Consider the following 26,711-nt stretch of genomic DNA (forward strand, 5'->3'; position numbering starts at 1 on the left):
TGTGCATTCACCAGTCACCTTGAGTAAACAAATGCACATGGCTGGGCATGGTTTAGTGCAGGTCTGAACATCAATAGGCCTAAGTTCAAACTGCTGCAAAAATTCACGCCATGAGACAACAGAATCAATTACCTCATTCGATGTGGCATGATCATGTGCTAATCATTCACTGAATATTGTTTAAGAGTAGTGACTGTTGAATTTAAATATGTAGAGTATAGTTTTAGATATGTAATATTTATTTATGTGGGCAAAATTACAACAGTGTTTTTTCCAACAGACAGCTTATTTGTTAAAATTTGTTAAAAATAACAAGGAATTAATATCACAAAAATAACCTATTAATTTAATTATAAGCAAATCTTGGTTAACATTTTAAAATTAACAGGGTGTTAATTTTCACATATATGTATGGACTAGAAATTTTTTTAATCTTTATTGCTGAGAGTATTACAGGTGTCCTTGCCTTTTTCCTCCCATTGCCCCCCTCTGCCCAGATCCCACCCTATCCTGGGCCTTTACCACCCTACTGTCTGTGTCTATGGGTAACTCATGTATGCATATAAGTTCTTTGGTTAATCTCTTTACACACACCCTGCCCCCCTTTCCTCTGAGATTCATCAGTCTGTTCTATGTTTCCATGCCTCTGGTTCTACTTTATTCATAAGTTTATTTTGTTCATTAAATTACTTGCCTGTTTATTTTTAATTTTAGATTCTGTAGTTGATACATGTGTATTTATTGCAATTTTATTGTTCACATTTTTTATCTTTTTTCTTCTTTTTCTTAAGAAGACCCTTCAACATTTTATGTAATACTGGTTTGGTGGTGATGGAGTCCTTTAGTTTTTTCTTGTCTGTAAAGCTCTTTATCTGTCCTTCAATTCTAAATGATAGCTTACTTTCAAGAAATTCAGTGAGAGCTTCAAGGAACTTAGTGAGAACATCAACAACATAAAAAAGGACCAGTCAGAAATGAAGGACATATTAACTAAATTGAAGAATAATTTATAGGGAATCAACAGTAGAGTAGAGGATACTGAGAATCAAATCTATGATTTGGAATATGAGGAAGCAAAAAACACCAAATCAGAACAGCAGAAACGCAGAGTCCAACAATATAAAGATAGTGTGAGGAGCTTCTGGGACAACTTCAAGAGTACCAACATTCACATCATGAGGGTAACAGAAGGAAAATAGAGGGGGCAAGATATTGAAACCTATTTATAAAAATAATGAGAGAAAACTTCCCTTACCTGGTGAAAGAAATAGACATACAAGTCTAGGAAACACAGAGAATCCTAAACAAGATGAATCTAAAGAGGCCCACACCAAGACACAACATAATTAAAATGCCAAAGGTTAAACACAAAGAGAGAATCTTAAAAGCAGCAAGAGAAAAGCAATTAATTACCTACAAGGGAGCACCCACATGACTGTCAGCTGATTCTCAACAGAAACTTTGCAGGCCAGAAGGGAGTGGCAAGAAATATTCAAAGTGATGAAAAGCAAGGACCTACAACCAAGATTATTCTGTACTGGAAATGTTGTCTGTTAAATCTGAAGTCTATTAAATCTATTAAATTTATTGTATTTTTTCTTTTTTTTTAGCTATAGATTTAGTTTGCTTTTTTTTTTTTTTCCTATTTCCTTAGAGAGTAAATTTACATTATTGATTTGAGATCCTTTGTTTTTGTTTTTTTAATGTAAACATTTGTAAATATAAATGTCCCTTTTTGCAGTGCTTTTCTGCTTCCCATACATTTTAATATACTGTGTTTTTTGTTTCCCTTTAATTTGTCTCAAGGTATTGTCTAATCTCCCTTGTGATTTCTTCTCTGATATATTGTTTAATTTCCAAACATTTATTTGTAAAATTAATTAATTTTAATTAATACTGTAGATTTTCCAGTTATCCTTCCGCTATTTGATTCCATTGTGATCAAATATATAATTTCAATCTTCAAAATTTATTAAGATTTTTTGTGGTCTAACATATATATGGTCTATCCTGGAGAATGTTCCATGTCCAAAGGAGAAAAATGTGTATTCTGCTGTTGTTGGGTGGAGTGCTCTGTATATATCTGATAGCTTCAGGTGCTCTGTAGTGTTGTTCAAGTCCACTGTTTCCTATTGATCTTTTGTCTGGATGTTCTACTTATTACCAAAGATGGGGGTATTGCAGTTTCCTACTATTATCTTAGAGCTATCTATTTTTCCTGTCAGTTGTGTACATGTTTGCTAGATATATTTTGGAGCTCTTTGAATGTTTTGTGTATATATATTTATAATTGTCATATCTTCATAGTGAATTGATTATTTTATCAATACATAATATCCTTCTTTGCCTCTTGTAATAATTTTTGACTTAATTACTATTTTGTCTAATATTTATATAACCACCTGTTTTCTTTTTATTACTTTTTGCACAAAATATCCTTTTCATGGTTTTATTTCCAACCTAATTCTGTCTTTAGAGCTAAAATAAGTCTCACTTTGATAGAAAAAGTTCAACTTTTTTAAAAAATCTGTTCTTCCAGTCTATACATTTTGATTGGAGAATTTAGTCCATTTACATTTGAAGTAATTACTGATATGGGAGGAAGGAGGTATTAGTTTGGTCATTTTATTTGTTTTCTGTATATCTTATATCTTTTTTTTGTCCCTTATTTCCTCCATTACTGCCTTCTTTTGTGTTTAGTTGAGTTTTTGTAGTGAAATCTTTTTATTATTTTTTTCATTTCCTTTTGTATTTAGATGTTTTTTAGATATTTTCTTTGTTATCATCATGGTTATTACTAAAGTTATAACAATCTAAATTGAACTAATACCAGCAACTTTAATTGCATAAAAACTCTATTCTTATATAGATCTCCCCCTGTATGTTTTTGATGTTACAATTATATATTTATACTTTATGTACCCATTTACATAGATATAAAATTACTTTTTATGCATTTGTCTTATAAATCCCAGAGTGAAGTTAAATTAAAAGTGGAGTTACAAACAAAATTACAATAGTGGCTTTCATATTTACCCATGTGTTTACCTTTAACAGGATCATTATAACTTCATTCAGTTTCAAGTTACTGTGTAATATTCTTTCATTTTGATATGAAGGTGTGATATTGTGATTTATAATAAGAAATATTGGTACAGCTACTATTTGGTCTTTGTCCCTGTTTCTGGCACAGAGCTCCTAAAACTGTTGGAATTTCCTAAGTGATGAGAACAATGAAGGTGTCTTTTGTTATGTTAATGAGATGGCTTTTGGAAAGTCTCTAGATAACCTCAGGCTGAGGATTGGTTGCCTCAGGTACTAACCATGCCTTTAGAGGGTTGGAATTTTCAATCCTACCCTTGGAACTTGAAGGAAGAGAGAAAGGTTGAAGATTAGGTTTAATCACCAATATTCAATGATCTCATCAATTATGCCTATGTAACAAAGATTCCATAAAAATCCAAAAGGATGGGCTCTGAGAGCTTCAGGGTTGGTGAACACATGGAAGTGGGGAGAGTGGCACACTAAAGAGGATGAAAGCTCTGCAACCCTCACCACATACCTTGCTCTATGCATCTTTTCCATATGGCTATTCCTGAGTTATATCCTTTATAATAAACCAGCAAACTAGTAAGTAAAATGTTACTCTGAGTTCTGTGAGCCATGCTTGCAAATTAATTGAATCTAAGGAGGAATCATGTGAACCTCTGATCTATAGTAAGTCAGTTGGAAGCATAGGTGGCATGTACTTGTGATTGGAATCTATAGTGGGGACGTGGGGGTAGTCTTATGGGACTGAAAACTTAACCTTTGATCTGATGCTACCTCCAGGTAGATAATGTCAGAATTAAGTTAAATGCTTAGTGCTATTAGAAAAAACACACATCTGAGGTGGACTTCTTTTAGCATTCATTGTAGGGCAAGTTTAGTGGTAATGGATTCTCAGTTTTTGTTTGTCTGGATATGTCATAGTTCCCTCCCTCACTTTTGAAGGATTATTTTCTCGATAAAGAATTCTCAGTTGAGTTTTTTCTTTCAGCACTTTAAATATATCATCCCACTGTCTTGTGGCCTCTAAGGTTTTGCTGAGAATTTGAGGAACAATCTTATTAAAGATCCCCTGTACTTGATGAATCACTCCACACTTATTGATTTCAAGATTCTCTCTTTGGTTTTGGCTTTTTTCAGTTTGATTATAATTTGTTTTGATGTGGATCTCTTTTGGTCATCTTACTTGGAGTTTGTTGAGTTTCTTAGATTTGTAGATTCACGATTTCATAAAATTCAGGAAGTGTCCAGCCACTATTTCTTCAAATACTTTCTATGACACTTTCTCTCTTTTCTCCTTCTGGAATTCCCATAATGCATATGTTGGTCCTTTTAATGGTATACCATAAGTTCCTTATATTCTGTTCACTTTCTTCAGCTATTTTTTTTCTGTTCCATAGACCCAATAATTTCAGATGCCCTATCTTAATGTTCTCTTATTCTTTCTTCTGCCTACTCATATCTGTTATTGAATCCCACTAGTGAATGTTTCATTTTAGTTATTACATTTATTAGGTCCAATATTTCTGTTTATTTATCTTTTAAAATTCTTATTTCTTTGTTGATATTTTCATAACTATATATACATACATACATATTTCCTAATTTCCTTTGGCTCTTTGTCCATGTTTTCCCTCAGAACAGTGAGCATATTTAAAAAACTTCTTTTAGTGTTTGTCTACTAAGTTCATTGTCACCTTTTTGGGGGACAGTTTTTGTCAATTTATTTTGTCCCTCTGATGAGCTGTATATCCCTGTGTTTTTTGTTATTGTTGTTGTTGTTATTTTGTTTATAAACCTTGGAGGGGGGGAGTGTTTTTGAAATTTAAGTATTTGGCTATTATAATGTGGTAATTTGCTTATTTTATTGTTGAAGGCTGTGATAGTCGACTTGGTTTTAGACTTTTCCAAAAGTCTATTTTTTGCCATGTGTGCTCACTGAAGTCTCTGTTGCTTAACTTTGTGTTCAGCTAATGTTTAGATAGACATTTCCTTGAATTCCAGAAGCTGAAATAGAGGGAAAAAAACACTCACAGGAAGGGAGATACAGAGAGAGACAGAGAGTAAAATCAACCACTCCCAGTCCTAGTAGTCTGGTTCTGTGAGGAAGTACTCTTTCCACTTAGTTAGACTTGCTCTGAGCTGAGGAATCAACCTTAGGGGAAAGTTTAAGGTCTTCTCTGGGTTATTCTGAACACGTATCTTACTTATGTTTACATGTGGCTTTCTAGATTCCCCTATAAAAATGACTGCTTTTGAATCTCCTGATTTCCCAAAAAGTTTCACCCCACTTTCTCCTCTGGGCCTTAGATGGTTTATTGTATGTCTCCAGTGAGGATCTATTGCCCCAGGTGTGCGTGTGTTTGTAATCTCCTTGTAGCTCTTGTGAACAGAGCCTTCAGCTTTTCCTGCCTGTGTCTTGAGTTATGTGAGAAAGAGACAGGGAATCAGTTCCTTCAGGCATTCCCAGCCAGGTTAGAACAGATGTATGTAATAATTTGCAAATAAGTTTTCTCTCCCTGGAACTGACTGGGAACTAAGTTACCACTACTTAAGACCAAGACTGTTGGCATTTGTGCAAGGTTTTTTGTTTTTTGTTTTTGCTTTTTATAATTATATGAAGGAACATGAGCTTAGATCTTCCTAGCCCAACATTTGGGTGATGTTTCATCATTATTATTTTATATGGATTTACTACATATCAAAAACTGCAGTGAGCTGGTTATTTTCTCTTTGCCTTCCAGACCCATTCTCTACCCTTCTCTGTCCCAGTCTGTGCCCTGTAGGCTGATCTATAGAGGCTATATCAATGGGCCTTCAGCCCAAGTAGGAGGAGAGGGAGGCTGTGAATTTTATTCCCTTTCTGCAGTGTATGCAAGTTGGCCACATTTTTCCATCAAATGTCACAGTTCTACTCCAATGACCCTCTCCCCATAACTACCCACTGCTGAAATCTGGAACTGGCACATTTCCCTTCAGACCTGGGGGTAATAAAGAGCTTAACAACCACCATCACCTTTTGCTGTTTTAGCCCCAAGGTCTTTCAACATCTTTTGTACATGTCTCTAAATATTTCCACACCTCAGTAAATAACCCTTTTATTGACACCCCTTACTCACTCAATTTGAGAGTGCCATCTGTTTCCTGCTGGAACTCTGATTGACATACTGCACTATTGGCTACTGTTTCTCTTTCAGAGAAATGCTTCTGATTTGGGATAAATGTTCTCAGATATCAGCAGATTTTGAAGGCTATTTTGGGTCAATTGATAGGAATTCATTTCCTTGAATGAATTTATAATACTTATTAGTATGATACTCACTTGGGATTCAGAAAATGTCTCATTAAAAATGTATCCTTGCCCTGGCCAGTGTGGGTCAGTTGGTGGGAGTGTTGTCTCATACACTGAAAGGCTGCAGGTGTGATTCCAGGTTGAGGCACATTCCTGGGTTGCAGGTTTGATCCCCAGCCCTGGTTGGGGATAGCGAGGGAGGAAACAGACTGATATTTCTCCTTATCTCTGCCTTCCCTTCCCCCTCCCTAAAAATCAATGAAAATTCCTCTGGTGAGGATTTTTAAAAAATGCATCCTTGATTCTGAAATCTGAAATGTAAAACAAAAATGTTATGGCTTAATTCCTACAAAACAAGTAAATGAAAAGACTCTACTCCCTATGTGGGTAGGCAGAGCAGAGTAGCAATCCCCCATCACAGTGATCTGTCCTAGGAGTAGGATCATCTTGCCTTCCTCCAAATTGAGGAGATGAGTGGCCAGGAGGAACTGCAAAGGGAGATTGTGTCTCCTGTGTCTAGAAAAGAGTTACCTATGAGGTGAAATCAAGTGTGTTAATTGCTCCTATTACTGACAGTCTTTTCTTAACCAGAGACCTGATGAGGCCACTTTCTTTTTCAGAAACCTCCAGTGGCTACCTTCGACCATAAAACAAGAATGATAAATACTCAGCATGTGAGTGGTCATCTCCTCCCACCTCCCATGACCTTCTTGTCCACTACAGCTGCTTTCAGTCCTACCACTTCCATCACAGATTTTCAGGTAACCAATACTTACATTACTTTTTATTCAAGGTAAATATATTTTCCAGTCTTGTCCTATAAGATAAAATATGTTCTAAATTCAAAAGCATGACATTACACAACCTGGCCCCAATCTTTTATTCCAGCTTCTTAGCACTTTTCCTCTTATTCTTTGGTGCCAAATCTTTAGCTCTTTGCTCTGTTCATAGCACATAATGGGTATTTGAAATATTTGTTAGACTAATATTAATATAATCCTATTATACTATTAAAGTTTTCTTTAAACATACACATTAAATCTGAGTCAAATATATTTAGAATCCTGATGTAGCACTAGGTAATATTTGTAACTTAGTTTGGAGCAGTTGTATACATTTCTTTATATATATTTAAGAGTAAAAATGATACATTAAATTAAGGGTTGGAAAATGTATTCCTTATAGAACAAACCTACATGTTCATGCCCAATGTGTCTTTAACTGAATCTTGCAAATAGATGGTCCTGATGACATTGGTCTTCTCACAATAGAGTGGTCAACCATCACATGTGAGATCCAGTTTTTTCTTAGTTGTAGCTCAGCTAGCCACACAGAAACAGCTCATTGTTTCTGAGACAAGCCTAAAGCAAATAACAAGTTCCTGCTGTTCTCTCAATTTTACCTCTCTTTGGAAAAGCCAATTACATCATTTTTCTGCTAACTCTTTTTAGGTATAAATTTTTTAACACTAATTTACTGACTTTCAACTTCAGTTTCTTAAACAGAAGAGTACAACAAAAACAGTATTTTTAAAATTAGAGTTAAAATTTTTAAATGTATTTAAGGAAAAGAAATCAATACTGAATGTAAACAACGATTGCTAACTTTTACTTATCAATGGAGAGCATGGCAAGTTGATATTCAAATGAATTTTATTCCCTCAATACTCATTGAGAGACTGCTTTATGTCAGGATTGGGCAGAAGGTTGGGGAAGACTGAAAGTCAAAGGAGGCCACTGCCCATCCTCCAAGAGCATACACACATGTGGGTATAGAAGACATACAGAAATTATTGTAACCCAATAATTAATTTTAAACTTCACTCTTTATATAATATTATAAAGCTACCTTGTATTGAAAACTTACTGTGTAATGGTCAATAATTATTTTGCATGTATTATTTCATTTAGTTCTCATGGAAACTCTGTAAAGTAGGTACTACTCATTTTACTTGAGAGATGAGAAATTAAAGCTCAAATAGTCTGGGTAACACAAAGTTCAATTGGTTAATAAAGCCCATGCTCACAAGGAGCCAGAAATTAATGATTGGAGTTATAATTTTTGACAAACTTTGAAAATCTTAAAACGTAATAACAAAGCCAAGGGTACAAATAATCCTAAAACTGACTTGTCAGTTCCCAGATAGTTCAAGATATTCCAAATATGTGGTAATTTGGTAGCTGACAACCTAAAAGATACTTTTTATTCAAAGTAACTTTTTTTACCAATTTTTTAGCAAATAAACCCACTGGAAAATATTTTTTAAATCTTTTTTTTTAAAGCAGCAAAAATAAATTTAGATGTAGCAAAAAATGATAGTTCATTTTGATCTCAGCACAGGATTTATCTTAATAAATAACCCAAGGTGATATGTGGATGTGTGGCCAAGAGTGATAAGGTTCCAGAATAGCAACTAGAAACACAGTCACAATAGTGGAGTCTGGGAGTGCATATTTGAAATTAGATTTGGCATATTTGAAACAGTTTTATTATTTTTATTGTTTTAACATATTTTGAAATTGAGAACAATGAGGTAGGACAGAAAAATGCTATTGATAAGATAAACTTTAGTTTCTGTGTAATGTCTAATATAGGAAGGAAACTACCCAATCAGATTACTTTCATTAAGAAATTACAATTGTTAAAAGTTGAAGAAATATGCTTCTTTTTTGACGAAATTTTCTAAGTGCCATAGAATGAATGTTGTTGAGACCCTGAGAGTTGCCTTCATATATTGAGAGATCAGATCACTCACATACAGAGTGATCCAGGGCTTCAGTTTATATGCCACCTTGTTTGCACAGAGACCAGAAATGAGAAGGTATAGTTGAGAGAAACTGCTGAATACAACCTGAACTTCCCTCCAAGAGCTCCCTGCATAAATGGCGTGCACAAGTGTGAAAAAACAGAGGGAACTCCAATTGGAAGATGGCTCCAAAATTCTATAATCAAGATTTATCCTATCAGGGAATTGGCAATTAGGCTGGAAGCATTTCAACAGAAGGCACCTCAGAATCACTGGGAAGAAACAGAAAGTCAAAGAACTTGAGTTGGACATATAAAGTCAGAAGGAACTGAGTTTTTAGTTTAGGGTTCCAGAACCACCAGAAATAACACAATTCTGTGAGCATGTGTCTGTGCCTGTGCTCTGGGTATACGGGTGGAGGGTGCATCTGGAAGGTGTGGACAGGGATCTTGTTAGTCAAATGGCAGAATTTAGTGAGTAAGTGAACCTGCTCCTGAGATAGACAATGCAGGTTCAAGTGGTAAAAACTCTTATAAACCTAGAAAAAGAAAAACACCAATTGTTGGTTTTAATCTTGGAACAGAATTTATTTTACAGGATTTGCGCAGTCTGTGCATGTATATATGTGGCCCAAAGTGCAAAAAGAACAGACTACAAACTAGAAAAACAAATTGAGAAATTAAAATTCTACCATCTACCAGCTGTGTGGCCTTGAGCACTGTGTTTCACCTTTTTGAGCCTTAGTTTCTTCATCTGTAAAATGGAGATAATGAAAGAACCTAATTCATTGGCTTTTTGTAAGGAATAAGTGAGATGAGTTTAACACTGCCTGGCATTAGTATTTCATCTCATTAAATATTACTATTATCATCAAAGATCTACATTGCATATTTAGACACTAAATCCTGCCCTTAAATAAACATGATTTGCCAATCTTAAAAACATTACCTTCTGTCTGTTTTTTCTTCCATTCACTCCCTAGCTCTTTTTCTGACATTGAAGAATTTTTCTGAGAAGTAAACAAAGTCTCATTTCCTGGAACTGAAATAAGTGTGTCCCTTGGTAGGTTCCTCCTCACTCATTCTCAGAAGACCCCACCTTATGCAGTCCTTCTAGACCCTCTCCAAGATGACCTAAACTTAGATGGTCAGTGGGCACCAGAGGTTCTAATTAGCAAAAAAACCTTGTAAAACCTTCTGTGGTAGCTCCTAGAGGGGCAGACAACCTCCTTACATGATTCTATCAGTGAAGATGGCCAGCAACCATGGGAAGGAGGCTGGGGTGCCAACAATATTCCTCATTAGTGTGGGCACAGACAGGCTTTCGTACAGTGTAGTCTCTTCCTGATGTTCCAGAGAAAGGCCAGGTAGGCAAAGAAAAAGTAGAAGATACCATCATCCTGGATTTCAGAAAGGTTTTTATTCTATTCAGATCAACTTGAGACAACACTTTAATCTACACTCATGTTTCTCAAATAGTGTTTTCAAGAAGCTCCTGAGAAGGACCGCAGAGGCCAGAGCTGTGAAACATGGCAGAAACTTGAACATGTTTTTGTTTCTGGAGCTGGTCAGCATCTTCAGCACCATTCTACTGGCTTCTCAGCCCTGTTCATACTCTATCTGATCTTTCAGGACTTTCCCTCCTGTCATGTTCTTTCTGTAATCTTCACTGCACCTCCAAGTTAGAGGAAGATACTGAGTTCCACCCTTCAATCATGATGTTCACCAGGTATTTCAAAATCACCCTGGAGGAATGTGGGCTGTGATCCCTGGTGATTTCCTCCTCCCTTCTTTATTCCCTACCTTCCTCACTCCCTCCCCGCTTCATTCCTGACAATATATTTATTGAGTGCCTGTTATATGCCTGATGCTGACTTTGTTAATTATCTGGGTTTAGACTGGGCTCTTAAATTTGGAGATGACAGCAAATAGTGTTAGGTTGTGAGCACCTTGAAAAGAAAGAAAATTTATGGGTGTGCTGAATAAATACACTCAAGCTAATTAGAAAAATTGTGAAATAATTTAGACTCAAATAAGTTTAGACTCAAGGTAGCATAGGGGCAAATTCCATTGAGGAATAGGTGGAATAAATTGATAGGGCAAAAATAGTTCAGCAAAGTAAATCAAATGTATTTATTGAGCTCCCCATACCCAACCACCAAACATTCAGACCTTTGCCAGGGACCATGAGAGGAAGAGAAAAGTGGAAAAGATGCTTTGGGGGGCATCTTGAGGCAGGTGTCACTTTGGAACTGTTGACCAATATACTGTGCGTGGATTCCCTGGGGATTTCCATCTGGTGACTATGAAAGGGGTGTAAACACTGCAGAGATTTAGTGGTCTCCCAGGAAGAAGTAAGTTTACTATAGTGAATAACCTAGTGTCCAGAAAAGCTTTCCTGACCTCAGCTTTCAAGCAACTCACTGAGATGGTCCTACTCAAGAGGGCACTGGAGCATAACACCACAGTCCACACTTTATTTATTTTAGGGTGTATTTTTCAAAGGGACATTTGGACCAAAAGTGGCCCATGATCCCTGGAAACTCTGAGTAGTGGCTTGACATCTTTGGAATCTGTCATGCTTTGTAGAAAAGCCTGGAAGGATCTAGCTCTGTCTTGAAAACAAAACTAATGGTTATTGATGTGAAAATGTAACTGCTTACTCTCTATCTTTTAATGAAATCCCCAAGCTCAAAGTAAAACCAATGAAATATTTTGGATATCTAGATATGCCACTTAAAACCAATTTGCTTTTATTGGTCTAATTCTATTAACTTTGGATTTTGGATGCACAGTGCAGGGTTGCAACTCTTTGACAAATATTTTTAAATCCTTGATATTTACTTTTTCCATTCCCACTTTTTTTCAGTGAAGCCTAATGTCTTCCAGCTTTAGGCTTTCATGTCCATATTCATCACTGTAACTGACCCTAGAATGTTTACTTATAATGTTCATAAAAATAGCCTGCATGCCAAAAGTTGCTAGCTGCAGGAAAACGATAAAATATAAAAATATTTAATATGCCAGTGGGAATTCCCTTACACTTTAAATCAAAGGTTCTTTCAGAGGGCCCACAGTGACCTTGAAAGGCCTGCAGATTCAAGCCACACAGAACAACAGCAGGAGGGAACGCCTGCAGGGAAGCCGCTCTGGCCAGAGCCTCTTTGTGTCCTCCAGAAAACACAGCCTGAAGGAGGTTTTGGCTTCATTGTCAAGGGCCTCAGTGTGCGGAGGCACTGTGTGGGTTTCCCATTGGGGTTTCTGTAGTTTCTCACATCTCCACCATGTGACACCTACTCTGCTCCTCTTCCTCCCTAACCACAAGACACAGTCTGTTTCTCTAAAAGGATCACCATGGAGGGTTTCCTTTTTATTTATTTTTTAAAATTTTTTTCCAGCTTTATTGAGATATAATTGTGCAAGTTTAAGAGGTGATGACACACATCTATATTCCAAAATGTTTACCAGAAGGTTAATCAACACACCCTTCACCTCACGAATGTGAAAGGTTTCTAAGGATGACGTGCTGAAGAATACAAGACATGGTGTGGTGGGAACATCCCCCAGGGTAAGTAGTTCTGGATCCCAACCTTGCCTCTGCTGTTACATATATTGACCAAGTCATTGTATGTCTCTGAAAGTCAGATGTATCTATGGTTTTCAGACCTGGTGGTTCCAAGAAGCACCCCTACTTGGATTAGAGAAGGGTAACTGGGTTTCTAACCACCACCAACCATTCCCATGCAAATCATCTTTGACTAATAAATCTTATGTTTTGGCTTACACATAATATTTAATTCATGCAAAAAAAAAGTGTCTTACTGTTAAAAAAGGAAAGGTTAAGAACCACTGAACCAAAAAGAGATACCTATTCCACATTAACATAATTTGGGACTCAGTAATATCTCAGACTCCAATTTTCCTCTTCTTGGCATTCCCACTAAAAGCTGGTCAAAACTGGTTTGTTACAGACAGCAGTACTAAGGAGTTGACAGGGTCCATCCAAGAGGTGGAGTTGGGTGGCATGATACAAGGATGCTACCCTGCTTGTGCAAAGGATGGTGCAATTCCACAAGCTGCAAGATGAGCCAGTTGGCAAAATGCTTTTCCCCGTTTGTGTTACTGTCTATAAGAATGGCACCAAAGAATGTTTCCTGCTGGACTGCCAAAAGTTGGTTTGTTTGTCTATCTGTTTGTTTGTTTCACTGAACCAGGTCCTTCCCAGGATTCAGGAAATCTCAGAGAATTGTACTGGGACACATGTGAATGACAGGCACTATGATAAGAGAACTAGTTAGCCTCTTGCTGTGAGGCTTTGCTATGAGGCCATGCTTGTCCTGAGATGATCTTTCCCAGATGGCTGCTCAGGACTTTACGAAAGCAGAGTCCTAAAAAGTCTACCAAAAAAGATCATCCAAATCCCAGTAGTGAGTACCATTGGCCCAGCTACATTTATCAGACCTTCGTCTTTTGTTCCAAAGTATTCACTTTAAGCCACACAGAATATTTAAAATCACTCCATCAACAAATCATTTTGCCATTCAATAGCCATCTAGCTTGCTAGAAGTCCTGCCTAAGTTTTGTCCTTGATTCAATTTTTGTCCACATGACAACATTGACTCAAAATTCTATTACTAATTCAAACTAAACATTAAAAAAAAACAGGTTCTGCTGGGCAACATATAAGGAACTTTATAATCCAGCTGCTTATAATCCTAATGTCAAGAGATAGTTTTCACTAATATTTTGTTTGTCCTTACATATCTTCTCTAGATGTACATAACAGTTTTACAGCTATAAGATCATGTAATACATGCAGTTTTAAAATCTGCTGTTTTGACTTTAAACAGCATAGCCTGAACATTTTCCTCTGTTAATCAACATTCTTCTGTAATGTCATTTTAATGACTTATAAGTTGTATAAATTATTTAACTTGTCTCAGTTCAGTTGGAAAACTATTCAATAGCTCAGATGTTCCAATATTTTAATATTAAGAATCCTGAGATGAATATTTTTATGCCTTAACCTTCATTCTTGTAGTTGAAATTCCAGTAACAAAGGGAATGTTTTTAATAAATATTAAAGATGTTAAATAAATATTGCCAATTTTTCCTCTGGAAAAATGAATCTAGACTTATGCCACTATTATTTGCTTATTTCCCTGCTCCCTAGTCAACACTGAATATTATTATTTTTAATCTTCATCAACTACCTTGGCTGGGTGACTCAGATGGTTGGAGCACTGTCCCATATACTAGAAGGTTTCGGGTTCCATCCCCAGTCAGGGCACTTACAGGAGGCAACCAATCAATGTTCTCCCTCACCCCTCTCCCTCTCTCTCTCTCTCTCTCACCCTTCCTTTCTCTCAAATCAATAAACATGTCCTCAGGTGAGGATTTTTTAAAAAAATCTTCATCAATTGATGGAGGAGAGATAGTATCTTATTCTTGGTGTTATTTGACATTTTTTTGTAGTAAGAGTAAACATTGTGTAAAAAATGTGTTAATCACCCAGCCAGTGTGCTCAGTGGTTGAGCATCAACCCATGCACCAAGAGGTTGTCAGTTCAGTTTCCGGTCAGGGCACACGCCCAGGTTGTGGGCTTCATCTCCAGGCAGGGCTTACAGGAGGCAGCCAATGGATGTTTCCCCTTTCACTGATGTTTCTGTCTCTCTCCATCTCCCTTCTTCTCTCTGTAAAAATCAGTTGAAAAAAATCTATTTTAAAAATGTGGCAATCATCTGTATTTCTTCTCTTGGCAGTCTCCACTAATGTCTTTTGCCATTTTCTCTTTGTTGTACTTATCTATTTATTGATTTCTAAGAGCTCATTATATATTAGGGATATTAACCTTTTATGTAATATGTATGAAACACATATTTTTTTCAGTGCTCTAACCTTTAAAAAGTTGATTAGGCCATTTATGATAAAAACTATTGATCTTTTTAAAAATTGTATCTGATTTTGGTGTCATTCTTAGAAAGTGCTTCCTCACCCCCAAGGGTATAAAAATACTGCTTTTTTTTCCAAATATTGGTGGTGTCTTCATTTCACACTGAAATTATTAATCAGCAATTTATATTGGAATAAGATATCAGATAAACTTTTGTCTTCTAGACCAAATATTTACTCTACTGACAAATCTTTTCAGTTCTTCTTTCACTGCCCTTGCTGTATCTAGCTCTTTCTACATAAACTGACAACTTTAATTTGTCTGCTCTCCAAAGCCAGGCTTAACTTTAAACTAGTCAAACTATTCAGAAGCTCAAGGCAATTAAATGTTAAGTCCCCTTATAATCTTGTAATTAAAAAGTAAATAATTTTTTTATCAATTTTACCAATTGTAACATAATAGTTCACAGTGTCTAAACTAAATTATGATTAATTAAATCCAAAATGTCACACTATTGGTTATTAAAAAACAGGGTGCCTTTAACTAGGGCTTTCTTCTCTGTTCATTTCTTCTTAGCCCTGCAGAAGCAGTAACTCACTGACTGCTGCCTATGAGCTTTCTTTCAAAGTGAACCATGTGGCTACAACAACTTCACGCTTACTACCATCTCAGTTTCATCCTTCAAACTACTCTGAAAGTCTTATTTTTCTCCAGAAGGCATTAGCAGATTGCTTAGATGAGAATTCAATGATTTTCCTGCCTTCTTGTCATTCTTCATGCACTTCTGTAATATTTACCATTGTTACCTCTGCCAAGTTTCAGTCACCTCCAACATGCATGAGCCTAAGCACTTTTTTGTTTTGTTTTTTATTGTTCAAAATATTACAGATGTCTCCTTTTCCCCTCATTGACCCCTTGCACCTCTTCCACCCCCCTCCTGTGTCCCTCACCACACCATTGTCTGTGCCCTGGGTTATGCATATGTGCATATAAATTCTTTGGTTAATCTCTCCCTCCCTACCCACTCACCCCCCTCCTTCCCTCTGAGATTCATCAGTCGAACCTAAGTTTTTTAAATACACTTTATTTTTTAGAAATGTTTTAGATTAATAAAAATTGAGAAGACAGTCCAGAAGTCCCCATACAGGCTTTGCTTTTTGTTGTTACTTTTGTTTGTTTGTTTGTTTTTTGTTTTTGTTTTTTAATAATTTATTGAATTTTAGAGAGAAAGGACAGGAGCAGGGGAGAAATATTAATATGAGAGTGTAACATTAATCGCTGCCTCCTGCAAGCCCCCTACTGCAAGCCCTTTCAGTGCAAGAGATGACACCCAACCAACTAAGTCACACCAGCCAGGGCCAGGATTTGTTTTTAAAGTGAGAATTTAAAATCTTCTATGTTAGTATGTCTTTTACTTAAGAATGTAGATGAAAAAAGGATTCTATGGAAAGTAACCTACAGGATGGTCTGATCATAAATTTCTAACTGGACAAGTCACAGCATATAACTGTTAGTAAAAGATTTATCTTTGCCTTATCTCTGTTGTTTCAGTGCATCTAGGTTAACACGCCTTAGAAATAAGCCCTATCCACCTTCAAGAGAGCACAGAACCTTGTTAACTATCTTGCAGTCCAATCCTTGTCTTGCTTTCTCCCACCTTCAAGTAATCTTCCTTAAAGTCTTCCTTAATTTCAAATGCAAAAAAGAAACAGAAAAACTGTTATTCTCTGGAGCATTTGAGATCTTGCTTCCTGGCATATGCTATCAGTTTGGGCTCAAATAAGCTCTTATAACAATTTTCTACAAGTTTGGATGTTTCTTATGTTGATAAGTAAACAAGTACCCTTCCCCCCTACCTTGAAAAATTCCACATTATGTCAGCTTAATTTTTAAGCTATAACTAACAAAAAATCTTAATCAACTGTATTAAACAATGAGGCCAATTTGTATCCTCATAACAGGAAGTTTGGTTATAGAGTAGCTCCTCAGTTAGTTTTTCCAGAAGCTGTTTTTATCAGAGACTCATCCTCTTCCTGTCATTCTACCTGACCAACCTCAGTACGGAGTTTTTCTTCAGACTTTAGCTCTGTGTAGTTGATTAGCTATAACTGCTCCAGGCATCCCATCCAGCTCTCTGGTCCCACCAAAATCCATGGGAAGAAGAGTAGCCATCCCTTTTTAGCATCTCTTTTTGTCAATGAAGAAGCCTTTTTTGGAATTCCTTCAGAAGAATTCTCCTCACATATTATTGACCAGAAATGATTTGAAAAAGTACAGCTTTATTGCTTAGGATTATACAGGACTTACCTTTGAGCTAGGTGAGGAAGGGATTCTTCTCCTGAAATATGGATACCTGAACAAGTTCAGAATATTGTTAGCAAGGAATAAATAAGGGAATGTATTTTGAGTAGACAACTGACAGGGTCTGCCACACATCCTTACTGTTATTTTTTTTTCAATTCTTACCTTTCTTAATTTTTACCTAACAAAAATTTCTTGAATAGGTGTTTTATAAATGAGTCTAACGTTTGAAAGCAGTAGGAGTTGCACCTATAAATCTGGGAGCCATCTGCATAAAGATGGCAGTGATAGTAATGAAATTGGATGAGATGACCTATAAATGTGGGAGGGGGGAGTGCCAAGAATTGAACCTTGGGACCTCTGGTTTTTAGAGGTCAGACATATACAGTGAAATAGCAAAGGGAACTGACAAGGAGCTACCAGAGATATAATCAGAAAACTAGGAATGTTATATCTTGGAAGTCAACTGAAGAAATAATTTCAAGGAGGAGGGAGTGGTCAACAGTTTCACTTACAGTTTAAATAATATGACTAACTTTTGATTATTGGATTTAGCAATATGGAGGTCACGGTGACCTTAACAAAAACAGTTTAAGTGGAGAGGTGAGAACAAAAGCATAACTGGGTTAGACTTGAGAGAGAATGGGAGCAGGCAATTAGAAGGTATGAAGTAGAGTCAACTCTATTAAGGATTTTTGCTGTAAAAAATAACAGAAAAATAGTACAGTATATAGGACAAATAAAGCTAATAAAAACTACTCAGTAGGTGGGGGTGAGAAAAGTGACTATGCAAGAAAGAGAAGAAAATTAAAGATGTCCATGGACTGAGTGGAAGCTACAATGACACTCTCCTGGGACCAAACTGGAATTACAACTAAAATATAGAAAAACCATCTTTAATAATCAACTGCAACTGAAGACGAGTGGGAGAGTACACTCATAACCAAGGAAGAAAAATGGAGACTGCATAAAGATTGGTAGAAAGTGTATAGGCGTGAGAGGGCTGGGTGGGCTCCCACAGGCAGCAACTGAAGGTCCAGAGGGATATCTCAGCTGAGGGGGATTCCCAACTGAGGACTCTGGGGCCTAAACCCCAGGCTGGCATCCCAGTCAAGCACACCAGAACTGAGAAAAGTGCCCACAAAACATCTGGCTGTGAAAAGCAGCAGGGTTTCTGCCTGCCAGGGAGAGATGGCTGGAAATGCAGGCACCCTCTTAAAGGGCCAATGCACAAACTTTCCTGAGTAACCACTCACCTTGGGCTCCAGCAAAGGGAGGGCAGAGTGGATTGAAGCTGTGTGAAGAGAATCTAGGATTGTGGGCTCTGGAAGTAGAGCTCAGAGGGCACCACTCTGGATTCCTGTGCCAAGTCATTCCTCCATATCACAGAGGATATCATTCATAGGCAAACATTTACCTTCTAAGCAACTTTGCCTGAGGGGGAAGCAATTGCCTCACCCTTCTGAAAAACCTCTTGCCCTACCCTAAGGAGTTTCTACACCCTGAGGCTCATTAAGAGAATCAGATTAATCAGCCTGAAGGCAGAGGCAGACCTCAGAGTGCTTTGAGTCTTTGCCTGATCTTCTTTTGGACATGTGCCTTGGAAAAGCAGACTTTGTTGTGCATCTTGGTCCTCTCCAAGTGCACCCAGCCTCAAGGCATGTGCTCTTGATAGCTCCAAACAGGGTACTCAAGAACACTCACAAACAGCATCTGATATTGGCCTGCACCAGAGACCTTCCAAATAGACTGAGAGTCCTAGCGGGTCTCCTAATACATAGAAACAAACCCAAGCAGGCAGCCAAAATGAGGAAACAAAAAACAAGCCCCAAATGAAAGAACAAAAGAAGTCTCTAGAAAAAGCTAAATGAAATGGAGATAAGCAATCTATCAGATATAGAGTTCAGAATACTGATTGTAAGGATGCTCAACAGCATGAAAAAAAGATATGGAAACTATGAAAAATGACCAGTCAGAAATGAAAATTGACATAGCAGAAATAAAGAATACATTTGAAGGAATAAACAGTAGATTAAAGGAAGCTGAGGATTAGAACAGCAAATTAGAAGACAAGATAGGAAAAAATCACTCAATCAGAAATCAAAAAAAAATTTAAAAACAGGATGACAGTCTATGGGAGCTGGAGGACAACATGAAATGTAACAATATTCACATCATAAAAGTGCCATAAGAGGTCAAAAGTAAGCAAGGCATAGAGAACCTGTTTGAAGAAATAATGGCAGAAAACTTCCCTAATCTGGTCAAGGAAAAATTCACACAAGTTCAGGAGGCACAGAGAGTCCCAAGCAAGAAGAATCCAAAGAAACCCATGCCCAGACACATCATAATTAAAATGCCAAAGTACAAGAAAAAGAGAGAATATTAAAAGCAGCAAGAGAAAAGCAATCTCTTACCTACAAAGGAGCTCCCAGAAGGCTGTCAGCTGACTTCTCATCAGAGACTCTACAGGCCAGAGGGAATGGCATGAAGTATTCAAGGTAATGCAAAACAAGGATTTGAAACCAAGACTACTCTATCCAGAAAGGCTGTCATTCAAAATAGATAGTGAAATAAAGAGGTTACCAGATTTAAAAAAGGCTAAAGGAGTTTATCACCACCAAACCAGCATTGCAGGAAATGTTAAAGAGACTGCTGTAATAACAAGAAATAGAGAGAGAAACATAGGCATAAATAATTAAAATGGCAATAAATAAGGACCTATCAATAATAACCATATGGACTTTAAGGGAAAGATCAACTGCAATACATTCATAGTCATGGACTTTAACACCACACTGACTTCACTGGATAGTCTTGTAGACAAAAAGTCAACACATAAACAGTGACTCTAAATGGCACACTAGCTCGATGGATTTAATTGATATTTACACAACATTTCACCCCAAAGCTGCAGAATATACATTCTCCTCAAGTGCACATGGGTCATTCTCAAAAATAAACCACATATTAGGACACAAAACAAGTCTCTACAAGTGCATGAAGATTGAAATCATATCAAGCATCTCAAATCACAAGGGAATGAAATTATAGATCAACTGCAGTAAAAACACTCAAAAACATTCAAACACTTGGAGGCTAAATAGCATGTTATTAAACAATGAATGCGTTACCAATATGATCAAGAAAGAAATCAGAAAAACTTCTTGGAAACAAATGAAAATGAACACACAACATTGCAAAATCTATGGGACACAGTGAAAGCAGTCTTAAGAGAGAAAGTCTTAGCACTATAGGCCTACCTCAAAAAGCAAGAAAAATTTTTAGTAAGCTATCTAACCCTACAATTTAAAGAATTTGAAAGCTCCCCTGTGAAGCCATCTGGATGAGGGCTTTGTTTGCTGGGAGTTTTTTTTTATTACTGTTTCGATTTCATCAGTTGTTATTAGCCTATTCAGGTTTTCTGATTCTACCTGATTCAGTTTTACATGATCTCACTCATATGTAGAATCTAATAAACAAAAGACTGAGCAACGAAACAGATCCAGAGACATAAAAGGTGGGTGGGGAGAGATTAATCAAAGAATTTACATGTATATATGCATAACCTATGGACACAGACAATAGTGTGGTGAAGGCCTGGGGGTGGTGGGGGCGAGGATGTGGGGTGGAGGGGATCAATGGAGAAAAAAAGGGGGATATCTATAATACTTTCAACAATAGAGATTTTTTTTTAATTAAAAATAAATAAATGGAAAATTTTACATTAAAAAGAAATAAAATTTCCAGATTAAAAAAAAAAGAAAGAGGAGAGAATTACAGAGCAATATACTTGAGTAGAACACAGGGAATGGAATTTCAATTTTATGTACAAGTATAGGGGTTGTTCTTGGCAAGGAGTCAGGTTAGTACATTTATAATAACAAAAGTAAAGATAGAGTATAAGGTCTCAGATGTAGAGTCAGATATGCTATGGACAGTTGTGGAAGTTCTCTTATGATTACTTTGATTTTCTCAGTTAAATAGTAAGCAAGTCATTAGCTGAGAGTATGGATGAGGTGAAGTAATGAGAAATGTGAAGAAAGTAACAACATATGAAATAATTGTGAAGGAATATTAGAGATAGAATGGACTAAGGAAATACAGGATGGTAAACTTTACTTGGATGTTGCTATTTTTATATAAAAATCCGATTTAAAGATAAAGCATAAAATGAACTCATCTGGGTTTATAATGTGCAATGGTAATTAAATTGAGTTACAAAGTTCCAGAAAAACACATTAGCATATTATCTCAGTAGTTGAGAAACCCTCTTACAAGAAGGAGAAACCACTGCTACTTTCATTCAAAGTAGCCTCCCAGGTATATTTGTTTTATTCCTAGATAATCGTAGGTGTTTATGCTAACAAAATAGGTTATGTTAGCTTGAAATATTCCAAATTCATATCCCAGGTGCTTTGTCAGGCACATGTCACAGCTCTCTGAGAGTAACCAGCTCTGACAGAAGCTCTGTGTGGATTGGTTATCTGGAAATACATATTAAAGTGCTTAAAACTAAGTGCTCAGGTGCCACTTATGTTGGAATCCTGACTTCAGCTCTTTTTAACTGTGTTGCTACTTGAACTAGTTCTTAACTTCATTGTGCTTGTTTCTTCACCTATAAAAAAAATAAGGTTTTGTGAGTGTTGGACTAATGAAGTAAAACATTAAGAACACTGCTGGCACACAGTAAGTGGTCATAAATATTATCTGTTTTTATGATTATTGGTTATTATTCAAGATCTAAAGGGTTTCTGGAACTGGTAACTTGGAAGAATAAATCAGAAACTGGCCCTGCCCAAGTATGGACATGATGACTGCAGTAGAGGGTCATGTGGGTTTTAGTGCTTCTCCTTTAAGTTAAAACAATTTTATTTGGGGCTTTCAACACAAAGCTGTTAATTGAACAATAACAACATCAGTAACTCAATTATACACAAATATACATAATAGTTTTAGATAGCTATAATTACAAATGCTCACATTATTTATCCCCCATGTGAGAACATCTCACTGGGTAGGAATTAACATAATATTCTAGCTACTCCTGGCCACAAGCAAAGTCTCAGTTTGAGTGGAATTTGTGTGCCCTCTACCTTAGTTTTCCCAAAGTATCAGCTGAGTTGGCCAATTACTTCATCACAATGTCTCTGGAAGCCTTCTTTCCATTTCAGATGGAATTCTCACATTCAAGACTTTTGTCTTCATTGTTTCTAGCCTGTGCTTCTCTCTTTGCATTTTGCCTCTTTTGAATGAAAAACACCTTTCCTCTCTCCCTAAATCCAGGCAGGAAATTACAATTCTCAATCAGTTACTGCTAGTTCCACAGCCTGGCGTATGTTCATCTCCAAGGGTAAAAGGCAGTATGATTAGGGACAACTGGAGCCTTGAGATCTGCCTGCTATATGTTCAGGGTACATCAATGTTGTCAAAGGTGCATCATATAAACTATTTTAACATAAAATAAACACAAATACATTGTGCTACATGTTCATAATTATTTATGATGAAACACAAGACACCAAGAAATTCTGCTTCATGGAGTCAGCCACTTCAAGTAATATTCCAGATGTTTGTTCACCAGCTTCTGCCATTAGGGATATGGAGGTGGAAGCTTTGAAGAACTTAATACATTTATTATCAAGACTATTTCTTTGTCCAAAATGGTTAATGACTTTCATTGCCTTAGGATAATGTTCAGATCCTTTAGCTGTAGTTCACTGTAAAGGGCACCAATGAGACAACTCTGAGACAGTGCAGGAAAATAATTTAGCGGCAAAACTGCAAAGGCTTTGGCTCAGAAACTTTACTCACAGGGAACTTTATTCCCTGGGGCCTCACCTTCCTTTCCCAGACCCCAATACACCCAATCTGAGAAAGAATGGGCAGAACTTAGAGCCTATACCCTTAACACGGAAAAATGGTATACCCTCAACAACAAAGTAAATCTCCCTTAAGTAATCCAATGGAAAACACTTAAATATTTACATGAAAGCTATCTCTTTGGGTGTAACTCCTTCTCCATAATGTGTAACTCTTTTTTTTGAGGAAGGGCCTACATAAGACAACATGAGCCATTTGTATGAGTTTTCCTACCTGTCAATTTAATAACTCGAAAGGAGGTCAACCTCCTCCATTAGCCCCTCTAGTCCATCAAGGGACTTACCCAGGAGAAGACTGGCAACTAGACTTCACCCAGATGCCAAAGTATAAGGGAGTAAAATACCTTTTAATTTTCATTGATACTTTCACTAGATGAATAGAAGCATATATATCCTATTACGATGAAAATGGCCTTGGAAGTAGCAAAGGCTTTACTTAAAGAACTAATCCCCAGAATTGGCCTACCTCAGTCCCTACAAAGTGATAAATGCCCTTGCTTTATATCCCAGGTCACCCAACAATTAGATACCTCCCAACAAATTTAGTATCTACTCCATTCCTCATGGAGACCTCAAGCATGGAGAAAGGTATATATAATATCCCTCAGACAAGTTCAAAAGGCCATCCAAGAATGTGTCAATTAGAGACTCCCTGATCCTAGAATGGATAACCTGAGAGGAACAGCTTTCCTACCAGGAACACAAGTACTTACAAAAACCTGGAAAGATGGGTCTCCTCAAGATCAGCTAACTTCATGTTGGAAGAGCCCCTTCCCTATACTGTTATCCACTCCAACAGCCATCAAGGTACCTGGGATTGCAAGCTGGCTATAACACACCAGAGTCAAACTGTAAGTGACAGAAGACCCTACACACCTACAGCATCAGGACTACTCCTGCATTCCATTTGGAGACCTCAAACTCCTCTTTAAACAGACGGCCAAATCAGGTAAGTCCAAATGATTATTCCCCTACTTACTCTGCATCTAGGCCTAGCTTTGTAAGGCTATTCTCCTCCCCCAAATGTCTATCTACTTGCCAGTCATACTACTTCTTTCCTTAACTCTACCTTCCCACAACCTTCACCAATTAGGCTATCACCCCCACTTTCCTACACATACAGACAAACTGCATCTTGCTTGGAAGAAGAGTAGTAAATGCAATCAAAGGAGAAAAAAGTTTCTTCCCTTTGTATCAGCAACAACTAGATCTCCTACTCCAAGGTGGAGGAACTTCAAGAATTCTACATGAACCCTTATTCACCCATTTGGTAAATATAAGAGACACCCAATTCTTGATCTGCATTCCTAGCCTTTCTTCTGGCTCTTTAAACCAGAGACCAATGGTAGGAAGCCTGACCTCACCCAATGTTTACATATTTTTACTGTCCCCACCCACAAACCATCCCACAGCTGAGGACAACAGGCCTGATAGGACAAAGGGGAACTGACGAGATAATCTTCCACTGGCACAAAGAATTAACTCCCAATATCCAAAATTACAGCAGCTCTAACTTTACTAGATATTCCTTCATCCTCGATGTAACATGACCAGGCATGAAATGTTATCCACTTCTAAACACCTAGTTCACCTCACCAAAACCACTATATTTGGGAGCCTATCAGATTCACCCTATTCCTTGAAAGAAAAGACCAAGATGCTTCCCAGTGACCAAACCTCTTCACCTCCATTAATAAGGCAGGTCAGAGAATTTCTATTTACTCTCTTATCTGAGAAAAAAAGATAAGGCTACAGGACTCTATAGAAGGAAGGGCAGGAATCCTACTAGGATGGGAAATAATTGAGAAATCCATCTTGCCCATGTGGGACACTACTCTCACAGCAAAGATACTTCCCTCACAAGGTCTATACTTCATCTATGAGTCTCATGCCTACCTTTCACTCCCAACTGGATGGTGAAGCCTTTGCTTCCTATGATACATAATCCCACATATTAACATTACCTAAGGTAATGTCTTCATTTCCCCAGCCAATTTTAATAAGGGAAAGTTATTAAAAAGAATATTTCCTCTCATCTCTTTCTTGGTGCTCCTGCAAGAGCAGGAGGATCAGTTTCTGGAGGGTTAGCCCTCTGAGCACAGTTCCAACTATCTCAAGAAAAAGCATACTCCTTAGAAAAGACTGCTGAGACTCTTTCTCAGCTATAAGACCAACTTGATTCTCTTGTGGCAGTAGTCCTACAAAATAGAAGAGCTTTAGAAGTATTGACAGCTAGTCAGTGGTAACATGTATATACCTAAAAGAAGAAGGTTGCTTTTATGTCAACCAGTTGGGGCAGGTACAACAAAACACCAAAGACTTATTAGTTAAGGCAGATAATATCCAGAATTCAGGCCTACCAACCTAGGGGCCTCTCAGTATCCTTAAATGTATACTCCCTTTCATCAGGCTGTTCATCATAATTCTTGTCGTCCTAGCTTTTGCCCCAGTACTATTAAGATTTATAACACAATTTATCTCTACCAGGTTACAAGCCCCACTCGTACACCAGGAATCATCCCTTGGTGACTCTAGACACCATTGTAACCCCCTTTGATGCCCATACCTCATTGTCCCTCTAACAGACAGCAAAGAGTACTTGGCTCTAAAAGAAAACTTCACCCCTCTTCAGCAGGAAGCAGTTAAAAAGGTCTTTGCTCCTTTCCTTTAGCCAAGAGTCCTTGAGAGGGGAATGTTAGAGTAGGCAGTTAGATAGGCATGAGCACAGCAGAACAATAGGCCAGGTATGGAATGTCACCAGGGTAGACAGTCCTGGGTACCTAGCAATAGCCAGAACTTGGAAAACAAGCCTTGTAAGTCAGACCCTTCCCTGGGGCACCCTTTACTCCCCTAGCACATCATTGATCATGCAGTTCAGACCCTCCTCTGACCTTTCTTCCCATGGCGTGTCTCTGGTCATGTGGTATAAGCCCCATTAGAGGAGGAACAAGGGGGCCAGAGAATAACCTCATGTGACTCCACACAAGGAAAAGATGACAGGACAAGGCCCAATATGTCAGATTAAAGAAGGAAGTAACTGGCCCCTCCTGGCTAGAAAAGGAGCCCTCACCAACACCCTGGGAAGCTCTTTGAGCCAGTCGCTCAATTCTTCCTTCTAGAGTGTGCTTTCACTTTGCTTGCTGAATAAACTTTTACTTACTATTTGAGCTCTTCTTTTCGCCAAAATCAAGAACTGAGGTCGCTGAACCAAGGTCTAACCTCTGGTGTCTCTCACCATTAACGCTTTAACAAGGCTTTGAAAGCCCTCCACTAGCTAGCCCTGTCTACTTCTCCAATTTTATTTCTTCCAGCTTGCCAACCTCCTTTTTACATGCTACTTACTCTCCAGCCATATTGAATTCCTTCAGCTCCTTCAAGGTCCCTTATAAACTACTCTCTGCCTGCAGTTAATTTCTTGTCTTTCAGTTAATCATTTCTTTCTTAGAAGGCCTGTCTAGTTTAGTTCCACTGCCTAAATGTTATTAGAGAAACCAGTACTTCCTCTGTCATAATGCCTCCCATATTTTATTGGTTCTGTATATACAATTATCTG

This window comes from Miniopterus natalensis, chromosome 2, assembly GCF_054644295.1.
Source record: "Miniopterus natalensis isolate mMinNat1 chromosome 2, mMinNat1.hap1, whole genome shotgun sequence".
Taxonomy (NCBI): domain Eukaryota; kingdom Metazoa; phylum Chordata; class Mammalia; order Chiroptera; family Miniopteridae; genus Miniopterus; species Miniopterus natalensis.